The sequence below is a fragment of the Aquarana catesbeiana genome, linkage group LG03 (assembly GCF_042186555.1).
Source record: "Aquarana catesbeiana isolate 2022-GZ linkage group LG03, ASM4218655v1, whole genome shotgun sequence".
NCBI classification, from domain to species: domain Eukaryota; kingdom Metazoa; phylum Chordata; class Amphibia; order Anura; family Ranidae; genus Aquarana; species Aquarana catesbeiana.
In genome coordinates, this window is record NC_133326.1 from 173,585,901 (window position 1) to 173,596,882 (window position 10,982).

General features: G+C 41.4%; 1 pseudogene; it reads left to right on the top strand.

Moving 5' to 3' along the window:
- The first annotated feature begins 5,305 nt into the window (after window positions 1-5,305).
- LOC141134493 (bifunctional heparan sulfate N-deacetylase/N-sulfotransferase 1 pseudogene) lies at window positions 5,306-7,959 on the top strand (annotated as a pseudogene).
- The last annotated feature ends 3,023 nt before the right edge of the window (window positions 7,960-10,982 follow it).

Sequence of the window (10,982 nt, forward strand, 5' to 3'; positions counted from 1 at the left end):
CGGAGGGCACCAGGGTGCCACAGAGACCACTTTTATCTGAAAGCGGACCGCCCGCTGCCATAGCAACTATATCCCTCTTCAAAGTACCGACATATAACGACGGCGGGTGGAACCGTAAGTGGTTAAAAAATGGAATTAATGTCCCAGCATCAATCAATTATACATTCCTGGCCAGTTTATTTGGACACAGATGCACCCAGGGATCTGTAATTTAGTGGAAGTATCTATAGTTTTAAAGACTTAACTGTTCCTTAACATCACATGCAGCTTTAGGGCCACCCTCAAGCATTGTATTTAAAAAAAATGTGTATTTTCAACATTGCCTCTTCTCGCTGAATAGATTTTTTCTTTTTTTTTATTGTTTGCATTGGTGCATGTCCCCAGTGGCAGTGTCCAGCTACCCATGCCAAATAACTTGCAATATAGACTTGAAAAAGAGAGATTGGAGATTGTAGACTTCCTGCTGGATTTGCCAAACCTCCTGTGGGGTTTTCCTGGTTTGCTTATCCCTATTTATAACAAATCTTGCTCAGTACAGCCTGCCTGGATTCAGTAACTAAAAGGTATCATGAAGAGATCCAGAATAATTAGCAAGTTTGGTTCCATGCTGGTATCCATCTATTACTACAAGTAGTTTGTTGGCAGAACACCAGGATTATCTGTGGCCTATGCATGGCTCGATATAATAAAACTAATTTCTATGCTGGCACTGGTGAACCCCCTGACCAGTAGGCATGGATTATTTGCTGCTTTGTTTCTGTTTATAAGCAGAACTGAAGTTGAGACCAGCTTAATCAATCAAAACCTGGCATACAACATTCTGAAAAATATCCTCCTGCCATATTATTATTTATTGCAATATTCTGAATCAATTTGTGAAGAGATCAATCTAACTAGTTCTTGTTATAAAAAAGAGAATAATGTTTAATGTTCCTACAACAATCACAAACATTCTAAGGACACTATGTCTTTGGAAATTGATTGCAACCTTTGCAACCTTTGTACCTAAAAAAAAACTTGTACAAATTTGAGGAGAACTCACAAATATGATGACAGAGTATGACTAGACATTAAACTACCATGTTGTGAAAAAATTTAGACCATTTAGTAGGCTTGCTGAGAATTTATATTATCCTTTATATTTTCCTTAACTGTCATGACTCAAATAGATTTACAAGTACCATGAATCTAGAACCCAAATGTACAGCAAAATAAGCAAGTTCAGCAAGTTTTTTTTGGTAAAATCATGGTTATTTTTCCTCATGTGTCTACCACTTAAAAGTGTCCCTATTAGTAGACCTTAACAATTTGTAATGTTACAGACACCACTTTACAACAAAATCCCCATTGAAAATGAACCCGCCATGACCCCTGGGATAATCACCACTGCTTCTGACCCTGAAGAGACTAGAAAGTGTTTCTTTAAATGTAGATGTAATGAATATGTGAAAGCAGCTGAGAGTGACACAAGAACATTAAAGCTATGATACAAGAAGAAGATGTGACATTTCAAAGTAGATGTAAAAATGAAGATAAGAGAACTTTTAAATGCCTGCTTTTGGTCCCTACTTTAATCAGTTGTGTTCACATCAATCTATTAGCCAGTATTTGCTTATTCTGGTTTTCTTTTTTAACCACTTTAAGACCGGGCCTCTTTTTCAGACTCGGTGTTTACAAGTTAAAAACAGTTTTTTTGCTAGACAATTACTTAAAACCACCAAACATTATATATATTTTTTTCTAACACCCTAGAGAATAAAATGGCGGTCATTGCAATACTTTTTGTCACACCGTATTTGCGTATCGGTCTTACAAGTGCAATTTTTTTGAAAAAAATTCACTTTTTTTGAATAAAAAAATAAGACAACAGTAAAGTTAGTCCAATTTTTTTTATATTGTGAAAGATAATTTTACGCCAATTACATTTGATACCCAACATGTCACACTTCAAAATTGCGCCCGCTCGTGGAATGGCGTCAAACTTTTACCCTTAAAAATCTCTATAGGCGACGTTTAAAAAATTCTACAGGTTGCATGTTTTGAGTTACAGAGGAGGTCTAGGGTTAGAATTATTGCTCTCGCTCTAAAAATCGCGGTGATACCTCACATGTGTGGTTTGACCCCTGTTTTCATATGCGGGCGCTACTCACATATGCGTTCGCTTCTGCTGCGCGAGCTCGTCGGGACGAGACGCTTTAAAAAAAATTTCATTTTTTTTTCTTATTTATTTTAACACTGTGTTTTTTTTTTTTAAATTATCACTTTTATTCCTATTACAAGGAATGTAATAGAAAAAAGCATGACAGGTCCTCTTAAATATGAGATCTGGGGTCAAAAAGACCTAAGATCTCATATTTAGACTGAAATGCAATAAAAGGGGGCCCTCTCCCGCCGCCGATAATGGTAATCTCCCGGCAAATCCGCCGCAGAGACCACCGTTATCGTTAACTGAACCGCCGAGATATCCCTCTTCAAAGTCAGGGCGTATATAGTCGTGCGGTGGTCAGTAAGTGGTTAAATAATGCAATTCTTCTGCTAAAGAGCTGTAAGTGTAAATGCTCCTTGTCATACTAAGGTAAAATTAAACACATCTCCTACAACTTTTCTTCTTCATCCATCTTGTGCTAAGTCTTATCTATAGTAAACAAAAATAGGGTTACATTTTGGGAGTTTAAACATTTCAATGACTTCTATGTCTTTATGTTGAGATGTTCAGCCCCAGGCTAAGTGTGATTCATTACAGTTACATAATTGTGGGATTCTAGGAAGTTCCTATAGTCCATTTACCAAACTATCATTCATAATTACATTGTTTTGTGTAGTTAAAAAGAAAACATGATAACTGCAATATCTCTTATTAAAATTGTGCTTGATGAGCCACATTGGTATAAATGCAATAAGAAAACTAAACAAATTCTGTATGCCAGACAGATAAGCTTACAGATCAAGAATTTGTAAATATTCTTTGGTGTTGAATCTGCTCAATCTGCTCTGGACTTATATCAAAACCGTATCTTCTATGTATGCAAAGCCTTACCTTTTATGTATGTGTATTAATATTGGCTATAGGTTTTAAAGGGGGACCTTAACCCCTTCATCAAAGTATATTGTAACTACATTGCCAGGCAGCACACTCACTGACTGGCCATTTGTAAACATCTTCTTTTTACGCTATTGTGTGCCCCCTGTTGCATGCACACACTGTAACTGTGTTTGCACTGTCAGTAGGTAGTGCTGATCACAGAAAAAAAGGTAGAAAGCCAATGAAAGTGGCTCTCTACTGCATAATCACAGTGACCAACCACAGAGGTCACTACTGTAAACAATGGCTGTGATGTACAGTATTTATCAATTGCAGAGTGTTGATCATAGGTTAAAAGTACAAAGCCCACGAGAATGTCTCTCTACCTTGTGATCACTGTGACCAATCACAGTATTCAAAAGTGCAAACAGTGGCTGCTATGAACAACCAGCTTTTTCTGCCTGTCATACACATCATTAGAGCAGTTATGGAATGAGGGGGGAGTTAGCTCTTGATCAGAGACAGTGTCACGGTATACAAACCATAGTGGCCCTACCTGATCACAGTGTCCCTAGCTGATCACAGTGCTTTTTACTGATCACAACCAGTGACTGATTACAGCCAGGACCTGATTGCAGCCGCTACCTGATTATAGCCAGCACTTGAATAAAGCCAGTGCTTGTTTTATAACAAGTACCTGATTATAGCCAGCACTAGATTACAGCAAGTGGCTGATTACAGGCATCACCTGATTATATCCAGAGCCAGATTAAAGTGATTGTAAAGCTTCTGATTTTATTTTTTAAAAATAACAACATGTTATACTAACCTGCTCTGTTTTGCACAGAGCAGCCCCAATCCTCATCTTTTTGGGTCCCCTGTTGGTGGTCCTGGCTCCTTCTCCCTGCTGGATGCCCCCAATAGGAAGCCTCTTTCTATGGGGGCATTAGAGCAGGCTCACTCCTGGGCCACGCTCCTGTGAATGGACATTGTCTATTCACACACAGAGTGTGGCTCGGCCTCGCCCCCACTCTATCCTCATTGGCTCACTGGCTGTAATTGACAGGAAAAAAGGTAAAAAACCTTCTGCCTTTAGAATCAGCTTAGGGTTAGTGCCTTATTACAACTAGCACCTGATTACAGCCTTTGCCAGATTATAGCTAGTGCCTGACTACAGTCTTTGCCTGATTACAGTCAACACCAGTTTACAGCCATTTCTTGATTATAGTTGGCTCCTAATTACAGCCAGCACTAGAATTATCAGAATTTTGCTGTTTAGTTTGCTGTGGCTGCTCTTTTTCTTACTGGTATAAAACTGCCCTGCCCTGCCACTGGCCAGCTTCTGTCAAGCTTCCATTAAGAATTAAGAGACCGCAGAAGATACAGCAGTGTAAAATTGTCCAGCAGCAGGGCAATTTTAATGTGCAAGGCTAGGCTCAAATTTACCAGAAACAAAGAGGTTGATTTCCTAAAGGCAAATCGACTGTTTAGTCTACAGACTCATTTTCCCAGAGTTTAGTGAATGAACTGAAGCTCTGCCGACTTCCATCATCCAATCGTTATCAAACAAAGAGGCTGTTTTTTATTTTCTTTATACCTTACCTGGGATTAAATATTCTTTGCAAAGTGAAATTTCACATTGGAAGTGAGTGATATAATGTGAGGTAATTTATCTGCAGACTGTCATTGCACTTAGTGCTGTGAACAAAAGGCAGCCTAAAGAGCAGATGGCAAATGAATGCTCTGCTTTAAGCACCCTAAACTTAACAAAAAACACTATCAATGTAAAATTAAAAAGAAAAATACAAAACATTAACCACACTGAAACAAAAACCGATTTTAAAGGGAAGACTTGCAGCAGAAATGCAGTTTAATCTAAAATAATGGCTCTATCAAAATAAGATACAAACTGATTTTCCCCCCCTCCTCCCCCTCTCTCCTTCCCTCCCTCTCCCCTTCCCAGCCTGAGAACAGCTCTCTCCCTGCATAGGGATGGGGCTGGGGAGGCAGAGGGATCACAGACTGCCCGGGGATCGGGGGCCCCCCTCCCAAGCACTATGACTGACACAGCTAATAAAGTCATTTCAAAGTATACAACAACACCACAAGCCTGATTCCCTAAATGATGCATGACGACCACTTCAGCCACTTATGTCACAGCCTCCCTCTGCGCATCATCCCCTTAGTTTTACCAGAGAAGCCCTCAATAGATTAAGCTTGCACACCCTGGAACTGGACTTTCAATGGACATGCCATGGTGAAATGAAGAGGATGAGTTAAGGGTACTTGCAATGTAACAGAGGTGTCTGCGCTTGTGTTTGTGAGTGCTTGTGTCCGCTCCTTCTGGGAAGGTGCAAGGACCATGAGCTTGTCCCCGAAGCCACACAGGTTTGGGAGGCCATTAAGCCCACAACTGGTTCTCTTCCTTCTTTTTGCCTTTTGTCTTCTTAGTGTTTTCATCTCCGCCTATTACCTGTATGGCTGGATAAGGGGGCTGGAGCCTTTGGGAGGTGACACACAATCCCTGGACTGCGATGAACCTAAAATCAGCCCTTCACATCTTCTGCCTGTGAAGTCTATGAGATCTGTGGATTCTTCATGTACGGACCCACTGGTGCTTGTGTTTGTAGAGAGCCTCTATTCCCAGCTTGGCCAGGAGATAGAGGAGTGAAGTCATTTTAAATATCGGACCAAGATAGCCCCGGACAAGGGAGATATGCCAACTCTCACCGATAAAGGCAGGGGGCAATTTGCAATTGTGTATGAAAACATTCTGAAATGCAAACTTGGATGCATGGAATAGACAGTTACTAAAAAGTACTGTGTGGAGTATGGCGTGGGGATCATTGTTTTTTTCAAGGCCAATTAAAAACAGTCTGCTTAGCGCCCAGCTGAAAGGCTTTTCCCTGTACCTTCACTCCAATCTAGGCCTCAATGACTGAAGTATCATTCCCAAATCCCCTTTCTTGTATATAACCAAGCCCAACCAGGTGAAAAAAGGTGAACTACCAGGAGAAGACTGGACAGTGTTCCAGTCCAACCACTTATGAACCAGTTCTACTGGCCAAGACCAAGTCAGCAGAGACTATACCTCATCTCAGTGTAGACGTGGCTCTCCACACAACATTGGTTCAGGACCTTGGACTGCATGATGGTATCCAAAGGGTGCTTTTTGGTAACAACTTGAACTTCTGGCTTCATAAGCTGGTGTTTGTGAATGCAGTATCATTCTTGACTGGAAAAAGGTTGTCTCTTCCCCTCAAACGCTACATACTGGTTGATATTGACGATATTTTTGTTGGGAAGGAGTGAACTCGCATGAAAGTATAAGATGTAAAGGCACTGTATGATACCCAAATGAGTTAAGCGCGCACACCCCAAATTTCAACTTCAATATTGGCTTTTCTGGAAAGGAGATCACCTCTTGCTGTTTTAGGTCAAACAGTTCTGGTGGTTCCCTCATATGTAGAGTCGCATGCAACCTCACCTCTTCCACAACCAATCAGTACTGGCTGAGCAGATGTCTTTGAACAAGAAATGTGCTGTGGAACATGGTATCCACACTGATGTTGGCTATGCTGTAGCACCTCATCACTCTGGTGTCTATTCCATTCATGTACAGCTGTATAAAGCTTGGAAACAGATCTGGGGAATCAAGGTGACTAGCACAGAGGGATATCCTCATCTGTAGCCTGAACGATTTAGGAGGGGCTTCATCCACAATGGAATTATGGTCCTACCTCGGCAGACCTGCAGCCTCCTCACACTCACCATATTCTATAATGAATATCCTGGAGGGCCTCTGGAACTGGACAAGATTATTAACGGTGGAGAACTTTTTCTTACAGTATTGATAAATCCTATCAGCATTTTCATGACCCAAGTATCTAACTATGGCAATGACCATCTAGGCCTGTACACTTTCAAGCATTTGGTGCAGTTTCTCAACACCTGGAGGAACCTCAAGCTGCAGACTCTGCCTCCTGTAGAGCTTGCTCACAAGTATTTCCAGATATTCCCAGAGGGAAAGGACCCCTTGTGGCAGGATCCTTGTGAGGATAAACGGCATAAAGACATTTGGTCGAAGGAGAAGACGTTTGACCGCTTTCCCAAGTTACTTATAATTGGACCTCAGAAAACAGGATCCACTGCATTATACTTCTTCCTAGGAACACACCCAGACCTGAGCAGTAAGTACCCTAGTTTCTGAGACGTTTGAGGAGATCCAGTTTCAATGGGCAGAATTGCCACAAGGGAATTGACTGGTATATGGGTTTTTTTCTCATTCCATCCAACACCACTTCAGACTTGTACTTTGAGAAGAGTGCCAACTACTTTGATTCAGAAGTAGTTCCCAGGCAAGTGGCAGAACTTCTCCCCAAACTCTTCACCATCCTTAATAATCCTGCAGACCACGCTTACTCCTGGTATCAGCAACAGAGAGCCCATAATGACCTTGTGGCCTTCAAATATACCTTCCAAGAAGTTATTACTGCTGGGCCTGATGCTCCTCCAAAGTTACAAGCTCTACAGAACAGGTGCCTGGCTCCAGGATGGTACTCCACTCATACTGAATGCTGGCTAAACCACTTTCGCGCTAACCAAATACTGGTTTTAGATGGCAATTTGCTGCAAACTGAGCCTGCCACTGCAATGGAATCTGTGCAGAAAATCTTAGGAGGTGCGAATGTTGTGGACTATCACAAAACACTGGCGCTTGATTCCAAGAAGGGATTTTGGTGCCAACTTCTGGATGGTGGCAAAACCAAATGCCTGCGGAAGAGTAAGGGCAGGAATTACCCAGATATGGATTCAGATTCTCACGCTTTTTGACAGACTATTATAGGGACCATAACGTTGAGCTGTCCAAGCTGCTCTATAAGATGGGCCAGACTTTGCCGACTTGCCTACGGGAGGAACTGCAGAACACAAGGTAGCTGTTGGCTGCTGCTTATGGGACAAGAGTATGGTCTTACAAATTTCTCCAGGGAGATCAAAGCAAAGACATCGACCAGGATCTATTAAACTTGATGGGTGACGCTCGGTCACTTTAAAACAGAAAGACTTCTGTTGAGATGAACATCTAAGGCCCTGGACTCCTAAACGCACTGCACAGCCACTGAATCTTATCCCAATGGGCCTGTTTTAGAGGCCTTATTTATTTTGTGTAGGATCCCTGCTTGTAAGAGTTCCACTTTTGACTGTTGTACATGGACTCAACCACTTATTATGTAGTAAGCCCCAATGATTGGAAAACGTGGGCTACTCGTGAATCTTGAATAGGCATGAAGAAAAGTCCAAAAAAACTTCAATGAACAAAACAAACTCTGACAATGTGGACTGGTGATAGATCTCCTAGCCTGTCCATTTATAGACAGAAGTGGCACAAAGCTAAGAAATACCATGTATTTCACAAATAATTCCTGGTCTTTCCGAGACTTCAGAAGTTTACATATTTGGTTCATAGTGTTCTGTCCTGGAATCCAGAGAATAAAGAATGAACAACACAATTGAAAAAAAAAACTGCTATTTCCTCAAACATAAATGAAAACTCCAAAATACCCTCCTCTGAAATAAGAGTGAATTTTTATTAAAGGGACGCCATACAGCAAAGTTTGCTATGGGTGGATCAGCAGCTTTAAGTGACCACTGACCTCAAGTCAAATGAAAGACACAAAATCCTACAATAACCAAAACAAAAAAGTCAGTTGAGAGGTTGAGTGCCCAAAGAGTCTGAAATCAGAATAAAATAATGTATCCAGTGGCGGGACAAGGTCATCTAGAGCCCAGGGCGAACATGCCAAATTGCACCCCCACCCCAAAGATTAATGAACATTATGTGTCAGCGAAAACCCCCCAAAAAATTGAGCACTAATCCACATTCTTACCCCTATGCATAAATCCCCCTTCCTCCCAATACAAATCCACCCCTCCTGCTGAAATCCCCCCTCCCAGCACAAATCTTTGCCCCCAATCCCCCCAGATCAAATCCTCGCTCTCTCCATATGCTATCCCTCCAAAAAAAAATCCCCCCTCGCCCGAATCCTGTACCCCTCACATTTCCCTTCCAAGTACAAATCCCCCCCACTCCAAATCCCACCTTCCAGCACAAATTACCCTCCCCTAATTCCCCATCTAGCACAACCCCCCCACAAACACACAAATCTCCCCTGCTAGCACAAATATCCCCCAATCATCTGTACAAATCACCCCCCCAAAAAAAAAACATTTACTCTCTACCATATTTTATAGCACAAAACCCCCATTCCCCCCCCTCCTAGAAAAAGTCCTCTTCCCTCATCCCTCCCCCAACACGAATCCCCCAAAATCACCACTCCTAGCACCCTCCTAGAACAATTCTTACTCCCTGCCAAAACACATATTCCCCTTCTCAACACAACCCCCCTAATCTCCTTGTGGTGCCCACCCACCTCACATGATACCACAGTGCTCAGGGCAGCCGCACCTCCTGCCCACCCCTTGTCATTGCCTTGAATGTATTCTTACCGATCCTAAGCTCTCTCAACAAATTCCAATTCATAGATACTGTGATGTGGGGGTACTGGCTTATACAAAACCCCTTATTAGCCCTTCTAAGCCCTTCTAAACCTGCTAGCCATAGGCTAAAGGACATGCAGTGCATTGTCGAATATGTCATATGCCACTTCAGATGAGATCAGGCTCCACACTCCACAATCACATCTCAGGTGCTGATTTGGCTAATCTCCATTTGTATCAATTGTACCTACAATAGGAATACTGCACACCTAGATGCAAAATGATTTATTACTTTATTAACCACTTCATACTCGCACTATATCCAAAAAATGGCTACAATGCACGCTTTCTATGCTGGGAGGGTGAACATGGTTGTCCTCCCATAATGGCGCTGTCCACGCGTCCCCTTCAGACTCAGCTGATTACAGATCGGGGTAAAGGGTCAATCACAGTGGCCCTTTACTCTGTGATCAGCTGTCAGCCAAATTGTGACACCGCTGAAAGCTGAAAATTGGCCTGGTCAGGAAGGGGGTAAAAGTACCCAGTAGGCAAGTGGTTGAAACAGCCAGCAGAAACAAGTTTTATTATTAAATATTTTGGTCTGGGTACAGCACTTTCACAAATAATGTTTTTGAAAAGCAGCCATGCAGTGCAGAAGCAGCCATGCAGTGCATTATTGTGATTCTGCACAAAAATTGTCCAGGACTCTGAATCTTGAACCTACAGAATTCACATCGAACCCATGGTAGCAGTAAATTTGAATCTCATCCCTAGTAAAGAAGTTAATGGAATTCAAGAAGTGAAGTGGCACGTACATTTGTAACTCATACCCATTAAGCCAAGAACCTCTTACTGAAAAATATGAGTATGTACAGTTAACAAAACAAGGAAGCAATTAAATGTAGTAAGCTACAGTTATTAGGAATTCTAAAGAAATAATAACATCCTCTAGATGGTTATCATACTGTATAAATAACAAATGAGCACACACACACGGGAAGCAAGACTAATGAACAACCTGCAAAACTTGTATTCAGAACAAAGAGTAAACATGACATACATGACATACAAGGGTATTAGTCAACTGTTAACATCTTTAAAATGCTGTAAAGGACAAAGAGGACACATTTTATAAACTATATAGATATAATCTGCAGGTATGTAGTACAGCTGGGTATTCCAGATGACCTTTGATATTTTATTTTCCTATTTAAAACCAAAAAATTCTTTATATGAATCTCTCTCTCTCTCTCTCTCTCTCTCTCTCTCTCTCTCTCTCTTTATATATATATATATATATATATATATATATATATATATATATATATATATGTAAAGTTATTCCTGCGCTACCATGTATGAGGGAGGGAAAGAAATATAACAGAAGAATATCTATATTTATATAGACTGGGGAAGCTGCCTACACCGGATAGGGTACACCCTGTCCCTATTAATAAATGAC